General features: G+C 38.7%; 1 pseudogene; it reads right to left on the bottom strand.

Moving 5' to 3' along the window:
• Window positions 1-10,785: 10,785 nt before the first annotated feature.
• Window positions 10,786-21,675, bottom strand: LOC142855726 (serine/threonine-protein phosphatase 6 catalytic subunit pseudogene; annotated as a pseudogene).
• Between the last annotated feature and the right edge of the window lie 6,223 nt (window positions 21,676-27,898).

The raw sequence follows: 27,898 nt of genomic DNA, 5'->3' as shown, positions 1-27,898 counted from the left end.
ACAGAATTTTTCCCCAACACTGAAGAGATTTTATTTGAAGCAAAGATGCTGACTGCTCACTTGAAGTGAATGTAAAGACAGTAGCAGGAATTTTATTTGAGGCAAAGATGCTGACTGCTCTCTTGAAGTGAGTGTAAAGACAGTAGCAGGAAGCATTTTCTTCATAATCTCTTGAGTAAAACAATGTGAAACAAACTTTTAGACAATAAAATAATTCTCATTTGTGTAATGTTGCCAAGCTTCTGAAGGTTTTTCTCATATAGGCCTAGGGTGTAGGTAAATCACAGACTTTTAAGTTTTGTCTGTAGATGGGCATTTCTTTCCCATCCACCAGTTCCCAAATAACCGACTCAGAGGCTAAATATGAATTATAAATACTCAGCTAATAGCTCAGGCTTGTCACTAGCTAACTCTTACATTTAAATTAATCCAACCTACTAATCTATTTATTGGCACGTGGCTCATGGATTTACCTGTCCTCCAGCATATCTTGTTTCCTGGGTGGCTGACTGGTGCCTTCTGACTCCACCCTCCTTCTTCCCATCATTCTCAATTTGGCTTTTCTGCCTAACTTCCTTCTGGCCACTGGCCTCTGTCTTTTATTAACCAATGAGAGTTTCATAGTATAGAAAAAGGTTGTCCCACGGCATCCATCCTCACAGATCTCTGTATGCTGACTTCACTTACATGTCATACTAGCATAAGGTCACATTGGACCTTGCTCGTTATTTGACAGTTATCTACTGTAAGAAGATATGTCAATTAAAGAAATGCCAGTGTAAAAAACAAGTCTATTAAACCAATGCACTCTCCACTGATAATCAACGTAGTTGGGAAGAATACGTGAAAATGTCAGTAAGTTGAGGGTGACTTAGTTGGGGTGTAGCTTAATGATTTCAAAATGATAACAATAAATTAATCATAATAAAGAGAGGAAGCAGAATAAGTTATTAATAAATAACAGAAGATCCCATATATTTTATCCTGTATATGTTCTTATACAAATATATTACATCTTATACATTGAAACTTAAAATCTATGTAGTTAAAACCAGTTTTGCACATAGGATTTCTCAACTACATTTGTAATTCAAAGGTGTCTTTAATGGCAACTAAAACAGACTACTTGAAGGAAAAAATGTTTTAAATGGTAAAGTAATTAAATAATGATACAAATTATTTGTAAATCCATGAGCCACATGACAAAAAATTGTTCCAAAATTTACAATTCCACTTATCTTTTTCATATTAATCAAATAAATGTAGCATTCTATTTAGGTTTGTAAGTATAAACATAAATTCTATCATATAGTTTATATTTATAGATTCTAAGTATTACAGATTTTATTTACAGATGTTAAATATTAAAAATATAAAATTATTTAATTTTAAGAAAAATTATAATATTAACATTTTATTCATGGCATACTATTCATCCATAGTTAATTGCAACAAATTTTTAGAAAAAAATTAAACTTGATGTATTATTGAGGAGTGACTTTCAGGCACTCTCTGTAGACCACTTTGGCCTTGAATTCACAGAGCTCTTCCTCCCTCTGCCTCCTATGTTCTGGGAGTAAAGGTTTGTACCACCACTTCTGGCCCATTTCCCTTATTTTATCTCTAGTCCCTAAGCTAACCCTAACCACTCAACTCATGTTCCTTTATGAATGAACAACACACTAGAAAATAATGTCCTTCGATCCCTCCTGATGTGGTATTCACCTCTGTATGCTGTGAATATATTTGATTATGATTGGTTAATAAAGAAATTGCTTTGTCTTATGGCAGAGCAGAATACAGAGAGGTGGGAAAATTAAACTGAATACAGGGAGGAAGAAGGCAGAATCAGGCAGATGTCATATAGCCACCCGAGAACCATGATGTGAGGTAATAAACCACAAGCCTCGTGGTAAAATATAAAATAATAGAAATAGGTTAATTTAAGAAGTAAGAGCTAGCTAGGAATACGTCTGAGCCATTGACCAAACAGTGTTGTAATTAGTATAGTTTCTGTGTGATTATCCAGTTCTGGCAGCCAGGAAATGAAAGTACAGTCTTCATCTGCACCCTCCTCTCAGCCTTCATCTTTTCCTTCATGCCTATTCTTCCTTAGAAGAAGGAACTTCAAGCAGCATTTCTGTGTATCTTTGAAATAAAGTAGTAATAATGAAATCCTTGGTTCATTTGGCCTACTCAATCTATCATAAATAGAGTTATATTATGTAAAACTAGTGCACATTCAGAACAAAAAAGGAATCAGTTTGTAAATTACTCACCAAATTCCATTTTGTTATGCTAAGCTAGTCTAGACCCTAAACTGTCAGTGGCAATAAATCTGGGAAAGGCCAGGAAAGCAGTGACACATAACTATCTTTACAGGGAGGACAACATTCCTGCCTCCTTCAAACAAAACAAGTAAAAAAAAAGTTCTCATGTTGTTCTTTCACATTAGTAAACTAATTTGATAATGCCAAAAATATCAGTTAATTGAAAGAGAATAACAGTGAAATTGTCTCTAGGTGTGGTAGAACATAACTTTAACCCAAGAAGTCTGAAGGCAGACACAAGGGGATCTCTGAGTTCAAGGACAGCCTTGTCTACTGCTCCAGGATAGTCAGTACTATGCTGAGAAAATTAGTCTCAAAAAACAAAAACTAAACAAACAAAACCCTGAAACTGTCTACTGCACCATATTCCCCAAACTTTAACGATTCCAGAAACTCTTGTTACTCTCAGATACTACAAAATTTCCATTAGACTGGGAATCAGACTTTATGGTGCCTGCTGGAACCCTGGCATCTAGGACAGACAGATAAGATAGTAAGGAGATAAAGGCCAGCCAGTGCCTCAAAGCCAGAGTCTATCTGAACAAATAACAAAACCAAATAAATAAACAACTGAATATCTAATACAAACCTAAGGATCATCCACCATTTTAATTAATACAAAGTTATTTTCTCTGATTGAAAATAATTATTAATTGCATTCAAAACTTAAACAAAGGCAAGTGATCTAATTTTATTAACAGAAGAAATAGAAACAGAATATGAGGTAGTATATAGCACTTTTCCTATTTTCTTTATAAGGATTATTTTCCTATCTAATTTATAAGGATTATTAAATGATGAAAAGTTTATTCAATTTTGAATCACATATGTCATTCCTAATTTTGAGGTAAAATTATTTCTGTTATTGCCAAATTAGTTTATTTCTGAATGACACAATGAAAATGATGTGGGTGACTTTGCTGCTCTTTATTCGTCACAGTCGGCAGGAAATGCTAAGCTGAACCCATCAAACACCATGAAGGCAGATGCTCCCAAGCTTACTTCTAACAGTAATTAACCCATTCAAATACCATGAAGGAGGACGCTCCCAGGCTTACTTCTAACAGTAATTAACCCATTCAAATACCATGAAAGGGGATGCTCCCAGGCTTACTATTAGTAATTGCAGGGGGTGTCAGTCTCTTGACTTGGAGAATGCCAATCTTAACCTCAAACAGTTCAGTTTAGCAGGAAATGCTATGCAAGAATCATTTGAGATGGGGTTTCAGGTCTTCTTCATAACTGTCTTAGCAACTGAGGCATAAAATGAGTCTAGAGCATGTTTACATCAGTTAAGGCATTCTATAAATGAAAAGGAATCACTGTATTGAGCCAATGACCTCTGTAATAAAAAAAAAAACCTTATTTATATGATTATTTACAGAACTGATAAGCAATAGCCTTTGAAAGTACCAGGGAAACATGGAGGTCTGATACTGAGCTGAAGCAGAAAATGGCGACCTTGTCACCACAGTGATGGCTGATAAGGAGGCCTCAGCTTTGAGAGTGGCTGTCATTGCTTTGTGATTCCAGCCAACTTCAAGAAAGACAAACCCTAAAAGCTTGTTTTCTCCTCTGTGAGGATGGGCCCTTACAATTATCCCATGAAGTAAGAAGATTCCCCAAATGAGACTAACGAAAGAGCCAAATCAGCACATGTGCAAGCCAGAAACAGTCATGAAAAAGAATACAAACAGGTTTCCTCTCAAATATCACAAATCTTCAGCAACCATAGTGAAGAATGATGACAGAAGTAACATGCAAGGGAATTCCAAAGAGATTAGGGAACCAATCAATGATTGTAACAGAGTACAAACCAATAAGTAAATTGAGTCCAGGACCTGGGATATCAACAACATAAAAGAAAGGGGTGGGAACATTAGAAACATGTATTTTAAAAAGTCAGCAAAGTGAAGAAAAATAAGAAAATGAAGATTTTTAAAAAAAAAAAATCAACTAACGAAAACGTTGGAAATAAAAACACAGTGGATTAAATATGAGTGAAAAGAATCTCCAGTTAAATTTCTCAAGCAAAAGAACAAGTACCAGGAATAATCAAGGTTGATTAAATAGTACATTCAAGCATCCACAAGAAAATGAAAAACAATAAAATATGATCACGACTTCCAACAACAAAAGACCAAACTCAAAAATTCAAAAGAAAGAAGAAGTAGCTGAGATATATACTAAATGCATTAATGCTTTGGAACTGGGAAGATTACTCATTAGATAAAATGTTTCTTACAGAGGGCCTGAATTCATATTTCCAGCATGCAGAAACTCACATAAAAGCCCAAATGATAGTAAGTACATGTTACTCTAATGCTGGGGCTGTAAGTATGGAGACAGGTGTATGTTGACAGAGGTTTCTATCCCACCTGGTTCCACAGCCATTCAGTCTTATAGAAATACACAGAGGCCTACATTAATTATAAACTGGTTCACCTATTAGCTCAGGCTTTCTTAATAACTAACTCTTACATCATACATTAACCCATAATTCTTGTCTGTGTTAGCCATGGGGCTTGGTACATTTTATCAGCAAGGCATTCTCATCTTGCTTCCTCTGTGCTCGGGTGATGAGTGCAGACTGAACCTTTCCTCTTCCCAGAATTCTTTGATTCTAATTTCCCTGCCTATACTTCCTGTTTAGCTATTGGCCAATCAGCATTTGTTAAAACAATATAAATCACAAAAGTTTACAGGGTATAAGAACATTCTCCCACAGCAGGTGTAATTTCAGAACTTACAAGACAACAAGTATAGCCAACAGATAAACTCAGAGTTCAGTTAGGTAGACTGGCTGAAAAAGTAATACAGAGAACAATACAAGAAAGCATCTGATGTCAATCTCTGTCATACACACACACACACACACACACACACACACACACACACTACACTAGGGGAGGGTATAAATCTATGAACTGCTGTTTCATAAAAATTATAAAAGGCACCCTGGGAGGAGAGCAAAAGATGTTAATGGAAGAGTGAAGGATGAGAGGCTAATTGAATTCATGTGGCTTAGAGGAGAAGCTAGACTATTTCAGGAGAGGAGGTACACCACCAAGACAGGGCAGAAGAATGGGGTACAGTGCCAGAGAACTAGTGAATAAGAAAAAAATGGGAGAAAACGGTGTACATACATTAATTGGGGAAGATAGGAGCTCAGTGTAGAAGAAAAGGGAAGAATGAGAAAAACAATACTAAGGATGTTTGAAAAGCCATAAGGAATTATATTTTATTTACCTACAACTACATATAATACATGTAAGCCTGTGTGTATACATATATTAAAGTTATGCAACTTAGGCTGATAATGCCACCCACCAACCAGGGCCATAGATTATCTAACAAAACCACCAGTACCTGGTATATGAAACCCTCTTGCTTGTTGTTGGTCAAGGGGGTCCAAAAGACTGGCAGAACTATGTAGCCTATTGCTGCTGCCCTTGGACTCACAAAAATTGAAGTTAATTGCCTGATTTTGAAGACAACATGCACTTCAGACACAGGAGTCGAAGGATTTGAACTGAATCTGATCTGAAAGCCTCCTCCCTGATGACGAATTTTCATAGCACCAAAAGATGCTGCGCAGGATTCTAAGGGAGGGAATCAATCAATAATCCTAACCAGTTGTAATGCCTATAAAACACAATGATAAAATAGCGAAGATATTCCTACAAGTGCAAAATGACGCTCATAACTTGGCTCTAACTAACAGCTCTCTAATTGGTCTTAAGCTGTGCTCAACAGGAAAGAAATCATTCCTAGTACTGAAAACCTAGACAATGACCCAGGGCTAGTAAAGTCATGTATCTTAGAGGAGAAACTTCTACTTCCATTTCCTAACTACTACATGGACAAGTATGGTGATTCTCACTTTAATTTGAGTGCTCAGGAGACAGAAGTAGGAATATCTCTGTGAGTTCAAAGTGAGCCTAGTCTACATAGTGAGTTCTAATTCATCCAGTGCTATTCAGGAAGACCCTGTGTGAATAATGATAATAATAAATAATAATGGCAATTCCTAATTACATTCTAAATACCTTCAAAGATAATTGATGGCTTCATCAAAAAAATATTTCTTTGTAACAGATGAAGACCATCACAATTAACAACTATCATGGGGTGCAAAACCCCAATTGAAACATCTACTACCATAGCTCTTAAATCTAAGAAACATCCTACAACATAGAATGTAAGAGCCAGAGGACCAAGAAAACTGATATGAAATTATGTCTCCAAGAAATTACAACTAAATTTCTCTTACAATACTTTTAACAATATGGCTACTGAAACAAGACCTGAACAACAACAGAAACAAACAAACGAACAAAAGCCCACCAATAGATATTCTAACATGGAAGGGGGAAATCTCATGGTGACCCACCCTTAGACAAAGAACTAGGACATCTAAGTTGTCCTGAGATCAGGAGAAATAGTATTCCCCAGGGATGAGGCACCTAATTGATTATCCAATATCAAGCTGTCCACCTTGAAAGCAAATATATCAACCAACACAATATAAACTGAGAAGTTGTATTTATGCTTATGCATGCATTATGTAGTATGTGTTTTAATAATAATAATAATGGAACCTGCAGTGATATTTCATTTGTATTTTAATAAATAAAGCTTGCCTGAAGTTCAAGAGAGTAAAACAGCTGCACTGGTCAGCCTTACAGACTAGGCAGTCGTGACATATGCCTTTAATCCCAGTAGGCACACTAGTTTGCCATAGTAGTGCACACTTTTAATCCCAGCACTAGAGAGGAATATAAGACAGGAGGAGACAGCTCTCTCACACAGTCTCATTCTGAGATTCCTGGAGGCAGGATCGCCATTTTGGACTGAGGTAAAAATAAGAGTCAGTGACTGGCTGTTTTACTTTTCTGACCTTCAGGTTGAACCCCAATTTCTGTCCCCAGGTTTTTATTAATAGTACTACAGAAGCCATGAATTTGGGAGGACTCAAGAGGGATGAATATGAGTGAAGCAAGAGGGAGAAAGAAGAGCAAGGGAAATTATGCAACTATATTTTGATTTCAAAAAATAAATAAAATAATAATTTTAAATGAATTTATGATACAAGTGTTTAAATATACCTGGTCTTAATCTAGTATACAAAGGGGCCCATCAACCTGGTCCTCTGTTTCACCTTGTATTTCTTTTGGCCCTAAAGAGCTACATTTTATATATTATGTAAGTTAATAGTTTTTTTTTAAATTAGCAATTGAGAAATGCCATTTGACTATACCAAAAAAAAAAATAATGACACGAATGCACTTGTGATGTAGGCTTTCTCTCTGTATGCTGTGAATACCATTGGTTAATAAAGAACTGCTTTGAGCCCATAGCATAGCAGAAAAAGCTAAGCTGGGAAAACTAAAGTGAATGCTGGGAAAAGGAAGGGCAGAGTCAGAGAGAAGCCATGGATCCTCTGCCATAGACAGACACGCTGAAACTTTGCTGACAGGCCATGACCTCGTGGTGATGTACAGATTACTGGAGATGAATTAAATTAATATATGAGTTAGCCAATAAGTAACCAGAGCTAATGAGCCAAACAGTGAATTAAATAATATAGTTTTTGAGTGAATATTTCGGGGCTGAGCAGCAGGGAACAAACAAGTAGCCTCCCTCCAATATACTTGTGTTTTAAAGATGTATCTTATATAGGAAATGGGGAATCAGGAGATGCCACCCAACATGTGCTGACAAGGCAGATGGATCCTTCTGAGCTGAGAGTGCATGAAAAGAACAGGCATAGAAAGAGCCATCAGAACTGTGCTTTCTCACCTGCAGCAAGCTGGGAAGAATACGGTGAGAATGTTGCCTCTCTTGTACCCCAGTGGGGGGGGGCAATTCTTCTCACTGATAACTGGGAGTTGCTGCTGTGCTGGAGCCATATATGAAATAACCCTTACCTCCCATAGCCTCATATCCCTGCAGTCTCCTCCTAGCAACCTTTGCCCAGATCACAGGGCTCACCATTTCTTCTCAAGTTAATCCTTCTTTCTCCAAATCATGTAGAAATTTTACTATGCTTCTTTCACTGCTTTTCCATCTGCTGAGAAGGTCTTCATGGTCATTAAAAAGTTGATACTTGAATGATTTTTGAAGCAAAACATAAATGACTAAGTTAAAATGCAATCCTTGTTGGGAGCCAGAGTCCAGGACAATTGCTGTTCTTATGCTGAGATGGGCAGTAAAGACTATGTGCCAATGTAAGAGAGAGATTTCAAAAAATCTAAACATGCAGAGAACCTGATCCTGGAGTGTTAGCCCCCAGAACGGTAAAGAATGAAAAATTCTGTTACTTATGTATCAAGTCTGTTGTATTTTGTTTGTCAGCCCTAACAATCTAAGTAATGCGCACAACTTAAATACATATTTTTAAAATAGTTGGGTAACATCTCTACGTATCAGTTTCCTTAAGACTATTAATTTCCTTGAAAGAGATGGTATAGCTTAAAGTCATAAAGTTTTAAATTTCTAAAGGGGATACATATATTTGATCTCGGGGACAGATCATGGGGAGGTGGTATTACGGTTCTGCTTTCCCATCAAGCATTTCCTTTGCTAGCTAAGAGCATTGTAAAGAGTGCTGGCCACAGCACTTCCACAATTGCCTTCAGACCAACACCATTAATGAGAAACTGATGTCTGTGTTTTCAGCTGCCCACTGCATGGTGACTGCCTCCTTCAGAGTATCGCAGCGTTTATTCGCTCACCCTCTAGTCACAGCATGCTCTCCACAATCACATGGCCCAGCAGTCTATTATACTTGCTTCCTCAGAGTCTTTCTACTCATGCTTTTTTAATTATATTCTCACCCCACTGCTTCTCCTTACTCCTCCAGGTTCTATTTCCTCACAACAGCTTCAAGTCTTTCTAGTTTTTTTTTATACCCCATTGATTCTAGTTTGTACGTAGGACCATCCACCAGAACACATCCACCTACCATGAGCCTCTCCCTTAAAGAAAATTTACTTTTCCTCCCCAGAAGCCATCAACTGCTAATAGCTCCTCAGCTCATGAAGAGGGTTTGTGAGATCCTCCCTGATTCATATTGAATTTTGTTCGACCAGTTCTGTTCATGTGCATAAAACCAAGGAGACCAACAGTCTGGTCATGTCTAGAGGGTGTTCAATCCCATGGAACTGGAGTTACATTTTTTTTTTTACATTTTTGAATCTCTAGGTGGATGCTTGGTCATCTAAAAGAGCATTGAGTCCTCTTTACTACTGAACATCTTACCAGCCTTTCTTTCATATAAGTTTTCTTTTTATTTTGCCCTTTGGACAAATGTATTTTATATCCTTTTAAAACACCGTCGAACAAAGGACAGTGAAATCTTCAGCTGGGAAGCATGCACATAACCCAGTCACCTGCAGACATCCAGCCCACTGGACAACTTTACTGCAGACATTTCCTAAAACTCACCAAACTGAATCAGAAGGCTGAATGATCTGGAGAGAGGAATGTTTCAGAAAATTATCAATTGTTTTTCAAAAAGGAAACGCTTCTGTCTTCCAAGAACATCCAGTAAGCAGGAGCTACGTGCGGCAACGTGAGAATCAAGACATTTCTTGTGAAGAGTAATAAGACATGTCTTCCTAGACATGTGTAAGGCGGGACGGGACTGGTGAGGTGGCAGAACTGATGCAGGCGCATTGCTATTGACATCTAACAAAAAGGAATTGTAGATAATTTAGTGTTTTGTTCTTTCTTTTATTTATTTATTTATTTTTAGAAAAGCAAGAGGCCAGGCAGCATTTCAGTTACAAAATGATCAATAAAAAGTACACCATAAAGGGTCATACAAGAAATTTGCTGTAAAAGAGGACAAAAAAAAAATGGGCCAGTATGATAACAAAGTCTCAAAGGAAATACAGAATCCTGGTTCTAGGAGGAAGGTCATGTGCTGACTTTGCCAGGACAACTTTGGTTCTCTCATATCACCAGCGTCTGTGACCACGATGGAAACAATGTTTCCACAGTAGCAGTCGTTAGGGGCAGACAACACTGTAACCAGCTTCTTGTCAAACAGAAACTGCCAGCCTTCCAGCTCAAGCTCAGGTGCTCTGCAGATGAATTTTAAACTGTTGAAATGAACAAACTCAACTTTTGTTCCATAAAGCCAGACCCTGCTGTAGGCAGAGACTGTTTCTTCATTTCCCTGCCACCCAGATCTGAAATGATCACACAGAAACTATATTAATTGTGATACTGTTTGGCCAATAGCGTAAGTGTATTTCTAGCTAGCTCTTATATCTTAAATTAACCCATTTCTATTATTTTATATTTTACCACAAGACTCATAGTTTACTGGTACCAGTACAAGGGCATCTTTCTCCTCCATCAGTTACATGACACCTCCCTGACTCTGCCTACTTTCCTCCTCTATCTGCTTGTTCTATTCTATCTTCTCCTCTATTCCCACCTTGTTCTATTCTGCTAAGCCAGTGGCCAAAACAGCTTTATTCATTAACCAATAAAAGCTACACATATACAGAAGGACTTCCCACATCACCTTGCCTTTGGGACTAATGGCCCAAGTGTCTACATCTTCAGTCTCTGACCACACCAGGTCACAAAATGCTCCTTTGTGAGGAATTCTCTGATTCCATTCAAAGATTTGCATTTATCCATATGTTTTCACATAAGGAGATAAGCATCAAGTACAACCAAAATTTGCATATCTGTTCAAGCTGATGTTGTGAGCAAGTCAAAAGCTTTGGCACAGTGTCTCCAGGCATTAGCATTTCCTTGTTTGGTTTGACTCACATCATAAAATCTGCATACCTGGATTATCTATCTACTTCCATGATTTCCTCTTTAAAATGTAATATGATCAGGCCATTTACCCAGAAGTGTAAATGGCCTGTAAAGAACTCCAAACTATGGTAACTTCTGTCTGGACAATTAGCTATAAATATGTAGTTTGTGTCAGGAATCTGACATCCAATTCTGAGTAGTTCACAAAGATCATAAACTGTCTGTGTGTGTCCCCACACACTGTTATTAGCATTGATACTGGCTGCAGGGTCCATCTTCCTAAGAACAGATCACAAAGACCACCTGGCAGCTTCAGGTGTTTGAAGGTACTTGCTCTGCTACACCATCTCCAGGTACATCTCCAGATCTAGCAGCTCCTGTTTAGGAAGAACAGCCTACAGCAGCTGTGGGAACAGAGGCAGTGGATGCTGAAGGCAGAACTCTTTTTTTGTATTCTTAATTAGTATTCGCTCTTAAAGTCCAGGTGGGGAAATTACAGACTACCTTGCACATAGAGCCAAATTAGAGTTCTTTATTAACAGGTAAAAGAGAAAAGGCTATGTTTCCAAAGAATTCTCAGTCCTAAAACTCAACCTTTTTAAAGGCAATGGAATCATTGTGAAGTGTAGGTCAAAGGAACTTTGTGTGATTTGTGTTGGCAGCTTGATCAGTTGTTTGGATTATATATCTGGGCCACCATGGTCAAGGTCACAGAAAGTACAGAATACATGACTATGGTGGATATGACATGAGGTTTCGTGACAGAAAAGCACCTGAAATAAACACAAAATGGAGTCAGGGAACAATCAGAATGAAATGGCATTACTTCATTCATTTCAATGCTATTGCTTTCAGTAGAGTCTATTCTTTGTCATGTCTTTGCTAACATTGCCCAGTGCTTTTCCACTTTTCATTAGGACTTACAAGATTACAGGGCACCATGGCACACACCTTTAATCTTAGCACCCAAAAGGCAGAGGCAAATGGATGTTGTGAGTGCTAGGGTAGCCTGGTCTACACAGTGTGTTCTAGGATTCATTCTCTATCACCATGTGTGAAGTAGGATTGTGAGTCTCTATCACCTTGTGTAAAGTAGAATTGTGAACCTACCTCACCCTGTGTAAGGCAAAATTCTAAGCCTATATCACCCTGTGTAAGGCAAAATTCTAAGACTATACTACCCTCTATAAAGCAGGATTGTGAGTCTCTATCAGCCTGTGTGAAGTAGAACTGTGATTCTCTATCACCATGTGTAAGATAGGACTGTGAACCTCCATCACCCTGTGTAAAGCAGGATTGTGAGCCTCCATCACCCTGTGTAAAGCAGGATTTTGAGTCTCTATCACCCTGTTTAAGGGAGGATTGTGAGTCTCCATCATCCTGTGTAAAGGAGGATTGTGAGCCTCCATCACCATGAAGTGTGAGCCTCCCTCATACTGAACAGAGTAAGATTGTGAACTTCCATCCATCACATGAGAAGGAACAATTCATATGAACTTGGTGACTCCATAGCTCTAATGATGTTTTGATGCATTCATTAAAAGAAAGTGTGGGACATTTCCCAGGGTTTCTGGTTAAACCATTAGGGCACTTCATTCCTTTAAATGCTTCCAACACCTAAAAATAGCAACATATTGAGTCATTTTAAAAATAATGAGAATTTAAGAGCCTACAAAAGTATGTATTATTGCCAGACTTTATCAAGAGATTCGGAAAAGGTTTTCCACTAATTTGAACTAGATGTTAGAGGAATATAAATCATGTCTGAGGCCAAACTCCAACTCTTGCTTACTATGTTAAACTAACACAAACTCATTCATATAATTGTGAATAAACTCTGATTCTCCAGTGCATTATACAAAGATTGCTTTTATTCAATGAACCAGATGTTCTGAAATTGTTGTTTAAATTATACAGAGCCTTGACAGAAGAGAATATCTGCAAGAACACAGAGTGCATAAATGAGTGACAGCCTCATGGGTGCAAACTAGAAATACCAGGACACATGAACCCCATCACAAAACTATTAAAAATAAAATACCTGAAAATTACAAGCACTGATAAGGATATAAATGAATGGAACTAAGGATTTTACTCAGTGCATAACTGAAAGCCCACTGTCTGTGAAAGTTCCATTAGACAAGGTATAATGGACTGAAATCAATGCCTTTCAGAAAGGGTCTTTAAGCAGTGTACATAGGGAGTTCCAGATTGTACAAGCATGTCCTGGTTATGCTCAAGATATACTAACATTACCCACATTCTTCTCCATCATCACTTAGAATGACTGTGGAGTAATCAACTCAAACTGAAAAGCTTTTCTACAGTGTTTCATGATCTTTTGCATGTAGCACTGATGTGGCACCATTGTAGAAAGTGGTCCTTTGAGCAGAGCAGTTGCTGTCTTCACCAAAGCAGATGTCACTACTTGTAAGGGACCATCACCAGAGGGCCTGTTTCTATTGACAAGCTCTTAAAAAGGAGGGGATAGGAATGGCCACTGTACCCCCACCTGATCTTCTAGAAGTTCCCATAGGGACCTTTGAAGCCATTTTTAAGCAATGTAATTCTGCCCTGATTGCACAAGCACTCTGGATCTAGCTAGGGATGTGCTAAAGGCTAGCGATGAGGGTGGAGGACTCTGTCTTTGCAGCAATGGGGAAGCAATTACCCAAGATTCCCTTTTGATGAGCTTTGATGAAATTCTACTTTCATTTTAGGGACTTACATGGAGACAGGAGACATTGTCTTCCTGGGAAAGGAATTAATTCTCACAACAGCCACTTAGAAGAGTTTGTGGTGATGATTGACAGCATCAGTTAAACCAAATCATTTCCTACTGTAGTTTGATCAGCCCCACCAAAGCAGTGTTTTTAACTATTTCCTTGTTGGCTTAGCACTCATTAAGTGTGGAGCATAAACAAAATTGATGAGACTTCCGTGGAAATGATTGTAGAAATTGTTTGACAAGAATGTGAAGCCCTTTGGTATTTACTCCCTGAGCAGGAAGGATCTTGAGAACAAAGAGGTAAATCTTAATGACTTGAGGAGAAAAATATTAAATTACTGAGACACTGATCATAATGGTAACTTCTCCTTTCCATCTCTTTCTTCCTTTTGTCTTCCCTCCCTTATTTCTCTCTTCCTCCATTCCTCCTCCTCTCTCTCTTCCTTCTTCCCTACCCTCTCTCTCCCTTCTTCTCTTCTGAACGGAGAAAAGAGATGAATAAACCAGAAAACAACTATGAAATCACATTTTAAACATGTGTACAGACAGCCTTCTTTTCCATACATGAACCAAATAATTTCACGCACACAAACAGAAGCCTCAGCATAACAGAAACATGGGGGTTGTGACCCCTCCTTAAATATTTATTATTGCTTGGATTATTTTTCAGGCTCTGCCTGATGCTCACTGTGACTTCAGTCTTGTGCATGACTCTGTTATCATCTAAGTCATCTGGGGCACTCTCATGTAGCCACATGTCAGTCAGTAGATTTATTCACAGACAACGATCAGTCACAAGCAGCCTGTCAGGTACTATGACTGAAGGCAAGTAAGTAGACTGTTTTGACATGCTTCTCCCAGAAACCTTGACATTGTACTTTGTACTAGGCAATAGCTCTGCAAAAATATAAACCTAACTCAAAGATGAAAGGGAAGGATTTATGCTGGGTGTGGTGGCAAACACCTTTAATCTTCAGCAGATTTCAGTGAGCTCAAGGCCAGCTACATAGTGAGGCTCGGGATATTTTACTTTTCTTTTTCTTTCTTTTCTTTCATTTCCTTTTCATTTCTTTTTCCTTCTCTTCTCTTTTCTTTCATCTTTTTTAAAATCTGGGGTGGGATTACTAGATGAAAGGGACTATACAAAGGATTAAAACTTTAAGAACTAAAAGCATTGGAAGATTAGCTTTTTAAAAATTTTGACACAGAAAAGAAACTGATTTTTTAAAGGTTGCTTCAGAATTAGAAAGAAACATTAAAAAGACTGCACTACTGGCTGAAAACTGTGACATGAGAGACAAGACGCAGAACATTTTAAAATGGAAAAACATATGGCATGCAGCAACTTGGTCAAATAATTTCTAAGGATGAAAGATTAGATTTTAAATGAGCTGAATTAATCAAAGAAACACAAGTCAAACATGTACTTATACACACACACAAACTCCTAAATGATCCAGTTAATTGCTATAACACATACTTTCTGTGTCTGAAGACATTTCAGTCATTTATGCTTACTTGTATCTCCTGTTTCTACAATAAGAGCAACAAAAGAGATACACTTTATTAGGTATTGACAGGTAGAAAAGCAAAGCACGGGAACTTTTCTTCTCCTTCTCACCTGTGAAAACTTGCTAATTTGTATTTATTATATCTCAGCTATATATTTCTTCTGAGTCAGATCTGTCTCGTGTGAAATACTTAGCAGAGTAGAACAGCAGGTAAAGCCATGCATATAACCAGAAAGCCATATCTTTCATGATTCCTGTCTAAAGATGTGAACTGGACTTCAGACATGGGTTGGAAGTGCTCAGAGGTTTACTTAGAGGTTTACTGCTAGTACTGATGAAGGTAGTCTCCTGCCTAAGGAGGAGTTCCATCAGTATCATTAGTTATCTGGAGAAAGAGGGTGGAGATTAAAGATGACCTTGACCAAACTAGTAATAAATAGTTCTTTATTGTAGTTGCTTCATCTTTTTCTCTCTCAGTGATGGCTGAGTTTGCAGGTTTAATCCTCTGGTAAATTTGTTGCTGTTTCCTCACCTAACTGTTTTAAATCAACTATTGTGCCAGCAATTATAACCTGACTTCCCACCACCTTTGAAATTCATTAAGAACTTGAACTCACTCTACCCCTATGCATAAATAAAAATCTTTGCTGAAATTAATGAAAGTTCTCAAGTTTTATCCACCCATTTGATTGCTAGCCTGCAGTCACTCTCCTCTAAAACTGAGTCATTTGTATAAGATACCCGTGAAAGTTCACACAGTGAGAGGCATCATGAGAACTGTGGGGGTAAAGGGGGTGAAGATGGATCAGTATTAACAGACTGCTCTAAGCCAAGAGCTTTCCCTTGGCAGAAGTACTGGGAAGAATCTGTGTCTTCAAAGACTGATTAGAAGCACAGTGATGTACAGGGGTTGAGATATTATAGGTCCAGAGCCTAATTACCTTGTCTTAATTTAATTTAAGCTTTCTAAATAGTCATTCCTTGCCCTCCTTTGAGCTGGAGCTCACATTTTGTGACTAATTGATAAAAATTATTTTCAAATCTCCTAACTTAGTAGACTTCTTATACCAACCCAAAAGCCAAGACTGTCATCAGGCAACAACTGACCCTATAATCAAGAATCCTCTGTTGTACTGTAACCCACCTCTCTGATATTCTCACCAACATAGTTTTTAAGTGTTTGATTTATGACTTTATTCTAGTAGTACACAACTTTATAAAACTGCTTCTATGACAGAACATGGAACCTGGGGTAACCTAGCTCCATGTTTTCTGGACCAAGGTCACTAAACTTGGTTTTCAAATGATTAGTCTCTTTTCTCCTTGAGGAGAGAGCTGTGCATTTTGCATCAACAGTTAGGACACCACAAGGTGGGGATCCAAAAACTGATCTACTTTTCATAATGAAAATGAGGTTTCTGGTATGGACCTATTGAATCTAGGCCCATTTGATATTGCTTCCTCAGGTAGATTGTGTAAATTTTTCACAGGACTCCAGACTTCTCTTTGCTTGTCTAACAATCCATTTGTTGTCTCTTTATTGGTTAATTCAGGATCCTAATTTAATAGATACATTCAGAATCTGCTTCCAAAGCATTTAATTTAAGATGTCTAATTGTTTTGCTGTTACAAAAATATTTGATGGCATTGTAAAACCATAGACAGTGTTAATAAAATCAGCGTTGGAACAGGGGTCAAATCCAGGGGCTAGTTGACCAGTATTAGCCATAGACTAGTTGAGCAGAATTGGCCATAAAGAGTATGGAGGATCCAGAATTCAGAAAGAAAGACAGACAGGAAGGATTAAGGAGGGACTTGGAGTCTTGAGGTATTTTTGGTTTGGGACAACTAGAGAGATACTCTCTGGGTCTCTGGCCAAAAGAGAAGACCAGCTAGTTGCTTCTTAGCCTCTCTGAGCTAACAGGTTTTCACCCCAACATCTGACTCCCAAGTCTTTATTGGTAAAAAGAACGATAGAGACTTAGTTTAAAACTACATTTAAAACAGGCAGAGCCAGGGCCTGTGGGACTGAAAATCCTGCCAGGTCTCAGCCTAGGCAGAGGCCACAGTTAAAATATCAGTAAATTTGGGTGTAGCCACTAACCTGAAAAAAAACAAAAACAAAAAAAAAAACAAAAACAAAAAAAAAAAACAGTTTGCTTTGAAAGAAAAAGCATTCTGGCCTAAACCTCTGGTTGTGTTTTGTTTGCTCAAGGATCCCTAAAGACATTATGATTCTGACTTCAACTTGTTTTAAGTATTTTGTTCACTTTTGCAACTGTGAAAGCATTTGATTTTCTGTTTTTGTCTGTCTTGGTTTTCTTTGCCTTTTGAAGTGATTTTTAACATTTGATCTTTGTCTCCTGTATCTCTTCCTCAAATACTACCTCTTCCTTTATGAGACCTGGGGAAATACAACTCCATGTTTCCTGAGACATGACTATAGAATAAACTCATTCCTTTTGAGGTCAGAGTAGTGCTTTGCATTAATACTCATGGACACATTATTTTGTAGTGCCCATCCTTTACTGCCATACGAAGCCCTGGTCATTTCAACCCTCTTTTTTTTTGTGTGCCACCCCTACTTGAATTAAGTCCTTTAGGTTGTCTTGATTTCCTAAAAGAGACCATTTTTGCCTTATACCATACCACCTATATGTGTTTTATAATAGTTTGATCTAAAGCCCTTAGTCAGCAAGGGCCATTAATCGGCCTGAGAGGGGGCTGGAGAGATGGCTCAGTGGTTAAGAGCATTGCCTGCTCTTCCAAAGGTCCTGAGTTCAATTCCCGGCAACCACATGGTGGCTCACAACCATCTGTAATGAGGTCTGGTGCCCTCTTCTGGCCTGCAGGCATACACACAGACAGAATATTGTATACATAATAAATAAATAAATATTTAAAAAACAAATAAAATAAACTGCCTGAGAAAGTGCTACTCTATCTGTCTGAGCAAAAGGCACACAGTTAACTAGTTCATTTTTTGCAGTGGGCACAATACCAAGACTCAAAAATCCCCACCCTGAATTGTGCTTCACCCACCCAGATTGTGGTAATTTTGATCTGTGCCCTAACGTGCCATCTTCTTCAGGAACTGACTCACAAAGAGACAATTTTTCTAAGAACACCATTGCTGTCATTCAATAAGTAGTTCATATCTCATGTGCCACATCTCATGAATGATCGAAATTGAGGGTCTTCACTATATTCAGAAGCTATGATGTTCTGTCTTAGGTCCATAGTTGCCTATGAAATCAACCCCTGGAGCCAATGGCTTTGTGAATGTGATCTACTAGATGAGGCTATTCTGTCTATAGACTAAAACTCGTGCTAGACCCAAATTTGTGTATTAAAATTGCCCTAGAAATAAACAGGTCTCTTTTCAAATTAATAAAACACATGATTTTTTCTGAAGCAAAATATGAGTAACCATGGTGTGGAAAAATAGGTATAGGTCTCCCCAAATGCAGTGTACCAGTGTAGAGGCAGTTTCATGGAGTTTTTATACTAACAGAACAAAGAAAGTTACTGTGGAATAAACTTTTTTTTGTACACTGTGAATATTTGTACTCTCAGTGGTTGAATATAGAGCTGACTGGTCTATAGCTGAGCAGGAGGAGGCTAGGCAGGACAACCAGACTAAGAGGATGCTGGGAACAAGAAAGGGATAGTCAGGGGAGTCTCAAGCAGACGTGGAGAGAAGCAAGATGAAAGTTCCATGCTGAAAGAAAACACCACCACGTGGCAGAAGTAAATAAGAAATATGGGTTAATTTAAGTTATAAGAATTAGTTAATAACAAGTATAAGTTAGTAGCCCAGCATTTATAATTAATAAATTGTCTCTGTATGGTTATTTGGGAGCAGCTGAAATTCTAATTAGCTTCTCAGACCTGTAACAGTCTGAACTTTCACAGACATTGACATTGTAGTAAGTCACCCTTTGTAGATATGTCTCTTTTTCTCGAATCCTTTTATAGGGAGAAAGTGTTTCTGCTCAAGGCTCTGTTTCCCTTGTAATGGATACTGGACAATTCCTTCATGATCTAAAGACAGTCAGAAGGACACAGGAAGTAGTAAGGAGTGCTTTAGAAAGATTCACAGGAGCTTTTGGACTGGAAGGAGAAAGAGAGCAAAGAGGTCACTGGTTGTTTCTCTGTCACTTCTCAGATCATTTGGATTTTCACCCCAATATCTGACTCCCAAGTTTTATTTAATAATAGAAAAATATAAGTAATCTCTTCACTAGTCTCTCATTTTTAGGAAACACAAGATTTACTTCACTGATTACAAATCCAAAGATTTGTATTTCTTATTGATTGACTAGAGAACAGAAGATAACTACCTGCTTTTGAACTTACAAATGTTTAGGACATTCTAACAGACTAGTTGAAAAAATGGTTCAAAGGACACTGTCTATACAGAATCCTGAAAGGCATTTCCTTTGTTTTTGCTTTTTTTTATTTTGTTTTTGTTTTGTTCTAACAGCTGGTTCATGTCTGACATTTGATCAATTACTCATTAAATATTAATTGACATTATTTAGGTAATTCCAATGCCTTTAATAATTTTAATGAAGGAATTGAAGGCAAGAGAATCTTCCAAATTCCGCGAGGTTCTCATACCAGCTGAAGATTAGAATACTTACTCATTTCTTTCTTTTTCATTCCTTTTATTTTAAGTTTGAGATACAGACAGTGAATTTACTATTAAAAAAAAACTTCATTTCTCAGCATGCAATTTTCTTCTAATTACAGATATGTGAATAATTTCTAATAGCCTGTAAAACATATGATTGCATGATTTAATATTTCTGAATCCATAATTTAAATTTTCTAAATCTATAAACGTTTTAAAATAACATAACCATGTGACTGAGGTGTTTTTTACAAGTTAAAGATTAACAAGGGATAAACAATGGTACATTAGTTAACATATGTCTGTCACATGCAAGTGGAAGACATCCAAGGAATGAATAATTCTGCAAGAGGCAGTTTTAAATTCCAGCTTGTTTGGCATCTTCAAGAACAAGATTTAAGTGGTTTTTAAACTTAAAGCAAAGAAAACCAGCCTACAAATCACAATCCCTGAGAACCTAGACAACAATGAGGACCCTAAGGGAGACATACATGAATCTAATCTACATGGGAAGTAAAAAAAAAGACAAGATCTCCTGAGTAAATTGGGAGCATGAGGACCATGGGAGAGGGTTGAAGGGGAGGGGAGAAGAAGGGAGGATAGAAGAGAAAAACGTATAGCTCAATGAAATCAAGAAAAAAGAAAAAAAAAGAACAAGATTTAAGAGTCTTAAAGGATAAAGGGAAGAAATTTTAAATCTATCAGGCTGCAGCTTGACAGAAAACCAATCACTGGCAGATGCCTATCTTATATAGATTGTTAATGTAGATTTCCCTGAGGCATTTCCAAGCCCATGGGGGAATAAAGGCTCTTGGCTGTTGACTTTGCTTTAGTGGGCAGGGATACCTGCTGTGTTTGTGAATTACTGTCTGCTTAGAGGAAAGGAAACAGGCAGAAAGTTCCATTGAATATACTTTTCCTTGAGTACAGTAATAATTTTTCTCGTGGTAACATATCTTGGTTTCTCACACAGGGAGATAACTAACTAGGAATGTGTATAAAATGGATGCGTAAAAATGAGTTTTGCATGATATCCTTTTGGGTAATTGTTGGGAGAGCCTGCTTGTTGGCTCCCAGTTGCTCAGTCCCAAAATAATCACATAGAAACTATATTATTTAAATTATTGCTTGGCCCTTTAGCTCTAGCTTCTTATTGGCTAACTCTTACATAATTTAACCCATTTCTAGTAATCTGTGTATCGCCACATGGCTGTGGCTCACTGGCTAAGGTTCTAGCATCTGTCTTTGGTGGGGCTACATGACTTCTTCCCAGCATTCAGTTTAGTTTTCCCAACCTAGCCAAGTTCTGCCTTGCTATAGGTCCAAAGTAGTTTCTTTATTAATACATGGTATTCACAGCATACAGATGGAAATCCCATATCAGGTAATCCTCTCTGAAATCTCTTTCTTTAAAAAATTACACTTGTGTTGATGTATTTTAGGTAATTTGAATGTAATTGGCCCCAATAAGCTTATAGGGAGTGGTATTACTATGAGCTGTAGCTTTGGAGCAGATGAGGATGTGTGGGAGGAAGTGTGTCACTATAGAGACAAGCTTTGAGGTCTCATATAGACTCAAATCAGAACCAGTGTCTGAGACTGCTCCCTGTTACCTGCAGGATCAAGATGGAGCTCCTTTTCCACTCTCAGCACCTTTTCTGCATACATGCTACCATGTCCCATCATTGTGATAATGGACTAAATCTCTGAAACTGTAAGCCATCCAATTAAATGTTTTTCTTTATAAGAGTTGCCATGGTCATGGGTGTTATGATCTGCTGCTGGCTTGTCTTGTCACTTAGGTACCCTGTCCCTTTAAGAGATAAGCTCCACTCACTCCCTCCTTCTGCAGAAGCAAGTGGGTCATCTGCCTCATCCAGCCTGTGATCTATCTCTTTCCATCCCTCTTCTGAAGAGGTGGCTGCTGCCTCTCTCTCTCTCTCTCTCTCTCTCTCTCTCTCTCTCTCTCTCTCTCTCCCTTTCTCTCTCTCTTCTCCCCATCTCTCTCTTTCTATCTCTTCTCCCATCTACCATTTCCCCTTCTCATTCCCTTCCATAACCCACTAAATAAACTCTATACCTAAACTCTCTCTGCATGGTAATCTGTCTGTCTCTCACCCGCACGGTCTCCCACCCACCTGGAACCTGCTGAGGCCTCAGGTGGTGGGACCAGCTATACCTCATGGACTGCTGCCACTGCCCCTCAGGGAGCCACAGCCCCTTGGATAACCCACCATTGCCCCACTCAGGATATTTGCCACTTTAAAAGAATAACAATGGTGTATCTTCACAGTAATAGGAATCTCAAGCCAATATTCTTTGATGATTTCATACATGTATGTAGTACATCCTATGTAGTACATATTGGTTATAACCTTCTACCCTCTTTTTTCCCTATTTTCCAACTAACCTTTTCCCTCTTTCTACTAAGTCCCCAGCCCACTTTCATATATTTTTGCTTATGCTTTCTGATCCACTTAGCGATCTATTACACTTAGGTCCCCTGGGTATGTGTGTGAAACTATCCCCTGGAGCAGAAACATCATATTCATGGCTGCCTCACTAAAGATCTCCTTCAGCACTCCTCTACTTCCATTTACTCTCCTGGATAAAATGTGGAATCATGACTCTTCCCCAATCAAAGACCGAATGTTTATTGGCTCAGTCTTGTCCAAGCCCTGTGCAGACAATAGAGTGTCTATAAGTTTATGAATGCCATACCTGTAAGACAGCATTTCACTGTTTTTCTCCTTATCTTTCTTCATATCATTGTTTTACATTCTCTCCCCCACACCTTCCACTATGTTCTCAGTGCTGTGAGAAGGGGATGGATAGTATGTTTATACTGTTTAATGCTAAGCAAAAGCACTCAATAATCACTTAGTGTCAGCATCTCGACCAGCCCTAAGTCTCTGTTACACACTCTTCACTGCAAAAGAAGCGCCTTTGATGAGGCTGAGGACAGCTCTTGTCCACAGGTATAAACATATATTTCTAAGAGGCCCACTGCCTGCTGCTATATGACCCGCTACCACTGCTTAGGGATCTACAGCATTTCTGCTGCCTACTGCCACCAGGAATCCTGCAGTATTTTTAATTTTCCATTACAGTGATCTCATGTCCTGCTGCCTGCTGCGCCTCTCAGGGATCCCCAGCATTTTATTAATCCATTACAAAGACTGTACCCTTTCCCTATGAAGTCTTAAAGGTACACCTTTTCTCCATCTCTACTATAGAATTGCACTCTACGGCCAGGCTTGTTAAAGGCCTTTTGTTTGAAAGACAGTCTTTACCTCTCTCCAATCCTCCTTTCCTTATCCAAAGCCTAATTAAGAGCACAGAAAGTTACTGCAAAATTAATTACTCACAAAGAGTGAAAATTTGCTGTGAGAGGCCAGGAGATTAGCCTGGGTTAATATAGCTATACTGAAAGACCCCCGGTGTGGGGAGACTCTCACTCAAGTCTCGGGATAACAGGACCCCCTCAGTAACTCATGAGAGACCGTCCTTGCTGCAATCACACGAGGCTTTAATCGATGAGATGAGACGGGAACCAGTGCACTGGGGCCGATACTCATAACCCATGCAGGGGAAGAGTTCAACCCTGAGTGACCGAGAGTATGGGTTTTAAGGGAAGAAACCACAGCCCAGTGATCTGAAAGGGGCAGGGAGGGTGTCACAAAAAATCACAAGGGGGCAACTCCCTGCCTCTCAAGATCACTCAAGATCATAATCAGCTAGTTCCTGAAACACAGTATTCCAAAAATACCAATGATAATCACAAGGGGGAAACTCCCTGTTTCTCTAGATTATTCTCAACATTACAATCTAACTTTATCTTCAGCTAGTTCCTGAAACACTGTCACTGAACCGGCTAATCCTAGATTTTTGATTCTTCTCTTTACCACCATGCCTAAGGCTTGTGCTAGTCCTTGTCCCATCCTGCTGTCACTTCAGAAAAGAATGAGAGTTCCCTTAGCTCAGGGTCTAATGTAACACTAGCTCTGACAGATCCTGTTCATGCTAGACTAGGGAAGGCTGAAGAGGAACTCCAGTAGTGTTGTTGACCACATAAGTTTATAGGGACTTGCATTAGTAGGAGGTATGGCTTTGTTGGGGGAATGTATCACTGTGGAGGCAGACTTTGAGGTCTCATATATGCTCAATCCACACCCAGTGCCTCAGTTTACTCCCTGTTGCCTGCAGATCAAAGATGTAGAATTCTCAGCTCCTCCAGCACCATATCTACCTGCATAGTGCCATGTCCCACTATGATAACTGATTGAACCATTGAACTATAAGCCACCCAATCAAATATTTTCCTTTATGCCATGGTCATGGCATTTCTTCACAGCAATAGAAACCTTAACTAAGACAAGTAGACTGTTTCCTGCAAAGCAGATGTTTGTGGAACAGAACTTAGTGTGGAAAGAACAGGGGAAATCCAAGGTTATGCATCCAAAGGTGCTTCTTAAGAAGGTGGATGACCAGAAAGCAAGGAGATAAAAGTTGTTTAAAGAGTTATTTTGCTTGACTGAAAGAGTAGATGGAAAGAAGAAAAGGAAGAAAAGCACTGACTGCCATGAATGATTGATGTAGAGAGATTAGGATTTCAAAGAATGACAGGGCCCCCATCCAGATTTTACATTTGGTGGGTGCAGATTTAGGTGGATAGGTCCTAAAAGAAGTTCTCATCATACTCCATGAGCTGAACAATTACAAGTACAGAATTGTACTCATGCGACCTCCTCTGACCTGCAGCTCTTGCTTGCAGTTGTTGGTCAGAACGACATTAATACCTTTTTAAAATTACTTCATACTTATTATTATAAGCATATAAGTGTGTGTGTGTGTGTGTGTGTGTGTGTGTGTGTGTGTTTGTGTGTGCATACCAGAGTACCTGTAAAGGGATCAGAGAATAATTTTGTTCTTTTCTCTTCATTCTTTTTATGGTTTAGGGACTCAACCTCAGGTCACCAGATTGCTCTTACCCACTGAGCCCTCTCACCAGATTCTTTTGACCTGACATTTTGTAGCTCACAGCCAGGCTGGCTGGACTTTGCTGCTTTTAGAGGGAACAACAAAAATAAAAAATAAAAAAATAAAACCTCTTTATTTCACATGTGATTTCATTCTCTGTTTGAAAGTTCATAGTCTGGTTCAGTTTCTAATTATACTCATGGAAATAGGGCCATTATTTCGTACCTGTATCTACTGATGACAAACATTTGGGTAAACTTGTTGGATATCATTTCAGTTTTCTTCATAATTTATTGCTAAAAGGACAGATGGTGTAGGAGGTTCTTCTGTCTATGTGTTGTTTTCATTGGTTAATAAAGGAACTGCTCTGGGCCTATAGCAGAGCTGTGGGGAAACAGAGCTAGGTGGGGAAAACTAAAATGAATGCTGAGAAGAGGAAGGCAGTCAGAGAGACCCCACGGAGCCTCCGGAGTTAGATATGCTAAAACTTTACTGGTAGGCCACGACCTCATGGTGATATACAGCCATAGGCTTTCAACCATTCTGAAATTGACATGCCTGAGTTGACAGCACACTATGAAGAAGGTAATAAAAGTCACATATGTAGAACGTCATGGGTGCTTTTAGTCTCAGAGTAATAAGCAAAGATGAGATTGTATTCTTACTACCATTGGTTCCAAAGAGAATGGAGCTTTCATATATAGTGCAGTAGAATGAATTGAAAGATAAGAACCTGGTTGCTGCTATTCAAATAAATGTCAGGGCTCAAAATTCAAGAAGAAACTGCAGAGATGGTAGAAAAACTGTTTCATTGATATAGCAGCAATGCCAGCAAGTACAAGTCCCAAAAAAAGCAAACAACAGTGAACTCTCTCTTTCTCTCTCTCTCTGACTCTCCCTTAATCTCTTTCCCCTTCTCTTCCATCACTGTTATTTAATGTATCCCCCATCTTCTGTGAAATTCAAAAGACAAAAAGTAAAATCCCTTTGCTTCTATCTCTCACCATTTGTTTTTATGGGTGTGTTAATGGAGTTTGCCACCATGCTTAATGCCGAATACATTAATGAAAATTACAACAGACATCTTCTGCTAGCCTAAAACACAGTCAGTTAATCCTAACAAACAACATCTACAACCTTCCAATTTAGAGCTTGTGACTAACATTTAGGGGAAAAAAATATCTTTACATCTCCTGGTTGTTGAGCTAACATTGTGAAATAAAAAGTAACACACGAAAATAAAATAAAATAAAATATTTAAAAAAATTAAAAAGTGACACAGAATTAACTTAGTTTAGCATTTACATTTACTTGTGCTTAGTTAAAAGTCAAATAAAAAACTGCTTCCTATATATAAAAGTGCTGTTGTGTAAATCACACACACGTGGCATCCAATGGAAAAAACAATAGTAAAAATAAGACTGTGTCTCCTCTGTCGGCAGTTTGTCTTCCCACAGCATGGAGAAAGCTAAAGTCAGATGTAATTAGATGGACTAAAACTCTACCAGTGACTTTTGAACCATTGGAATTAACAAATCAACCCACATAAATTAAACTCCATCATCCAAAGCGCTGTGGAGCAAGCTGTTGGGGTTGTGCTAACACAGCAGTCTAAATGCTACTGTCTGGTCCTTCCTGCACGGCTGTGTAAAACTCCATCTGGCCCTCGAGACCGCACATTATAATACATGGTTTCTTCTCTGTTCTGCACTTTAGGCTGACATCTGGTGGTCCAGAGGAGCGGTGAGTAACGCTTCCCTGTGTGTTTACTGGAGCACGAGGGCTGCATTTCTCAGGTTCGCCTTTGTCTCTCTGAAGTGCTTGAAACTGCCACCAAACCCGTTAATTACATGGACATTCACGGTGAATGACAATTTGAACAGCAGAATAATAAGGGTGAAGAAAGTGACCTTCACGTGATAAATTATATACATATAAGTACACCAAGTTGGCTAAAAAGCATCAATAGAAAGCCCCCATATCCCGGCCAATTAGACCCACTCCAAAAGGGGACTATTTAATGGCACCACACTGGGTGTCAGAATGGGAAATTGGTAGACATTAAGATTTCTTTCTTTCCTTCTCCTTGGTAGATTATTTAGAGAAGAAGAATGAAGGGGAATGAGGGGAGGGGTGGCAGGACCTACTGTGCACCCACAGAAAATTGTTTAAACAGGCGTAAGAAACGTTCAGGAGCATTTATCCTGTTCTCCCCTTTGGGAAGAAGAGGACGTTACCATTTAGCAGCAGTCCAGATGGCAAATCACAATAGTGGAACAATGCCCCAGCCCTGTGCCTGTAATATTAAGGAAAACCCTCCAAATATCTCCAATTAATCTACTGTGATGTGTTCCACTAATCACCAAATCCTGGGAGAAGAGAGCTCTCCCTCGTCAGCCTCACGATTGCAGAGCGGCTCCTACAATTTACCAAGGCAACAAATGACACACCCCTCTAGACTTGACAGACCCAGCCTGTACCATACCGTAGTGTTCATGATGAATGATGTCAAAGTGGTGTTTGTGCATTCAGACCGACAATTTTTTCCCTGACATTTGCAGTGATTGTAAATAGCGTAGGAAATAAATGCACCACGTGGGCGTTCTGCTATGTGACCATAATCACACACTTTTGGACGGACAGATTATGAGCAGAGCTCCCTGTTAGGAAAATCAGCCACAAAATACAATGCAGGGAATAAGCAAAGAAAGGCTTTAACTGAGCCAGGAGAGTGCGCACTGAGCACCTGCCATGGTCTCTGCTTCCACTTAACCTTTGACTCTGAAGAAAGCTATGAGAATGTAGTGCCAATTACCCGTACTTTTTGATGCATAGCCAAGTCCTACAGGAGGCAGGCTTGAGCAGAGGATGTTTAGTCTCATAAAGGTCACCGGAAAAAAATCAAAGGAAATTGCTTTCAGTTGCTACA

Source organism: Microtus pennsylvanicus, chromosome 8 (assembly GCF_037038515.1).
Source record: "Microtus pennsylvanicus isolate mMicPen1 chromosome 8, mMicPen1.hap1, whole genome shotgun sequence".
NCBI classification, from domain to species: domain Eukaryota; kingdom Metazoa; phylum Chordata; class Mammalia; order Rodentia; family Cricetidae; genus Microtus; species Microtus pennsylvanicus.
This window is presented reverse-complemented; position numbering and strand designations above follow the sequence as displayed.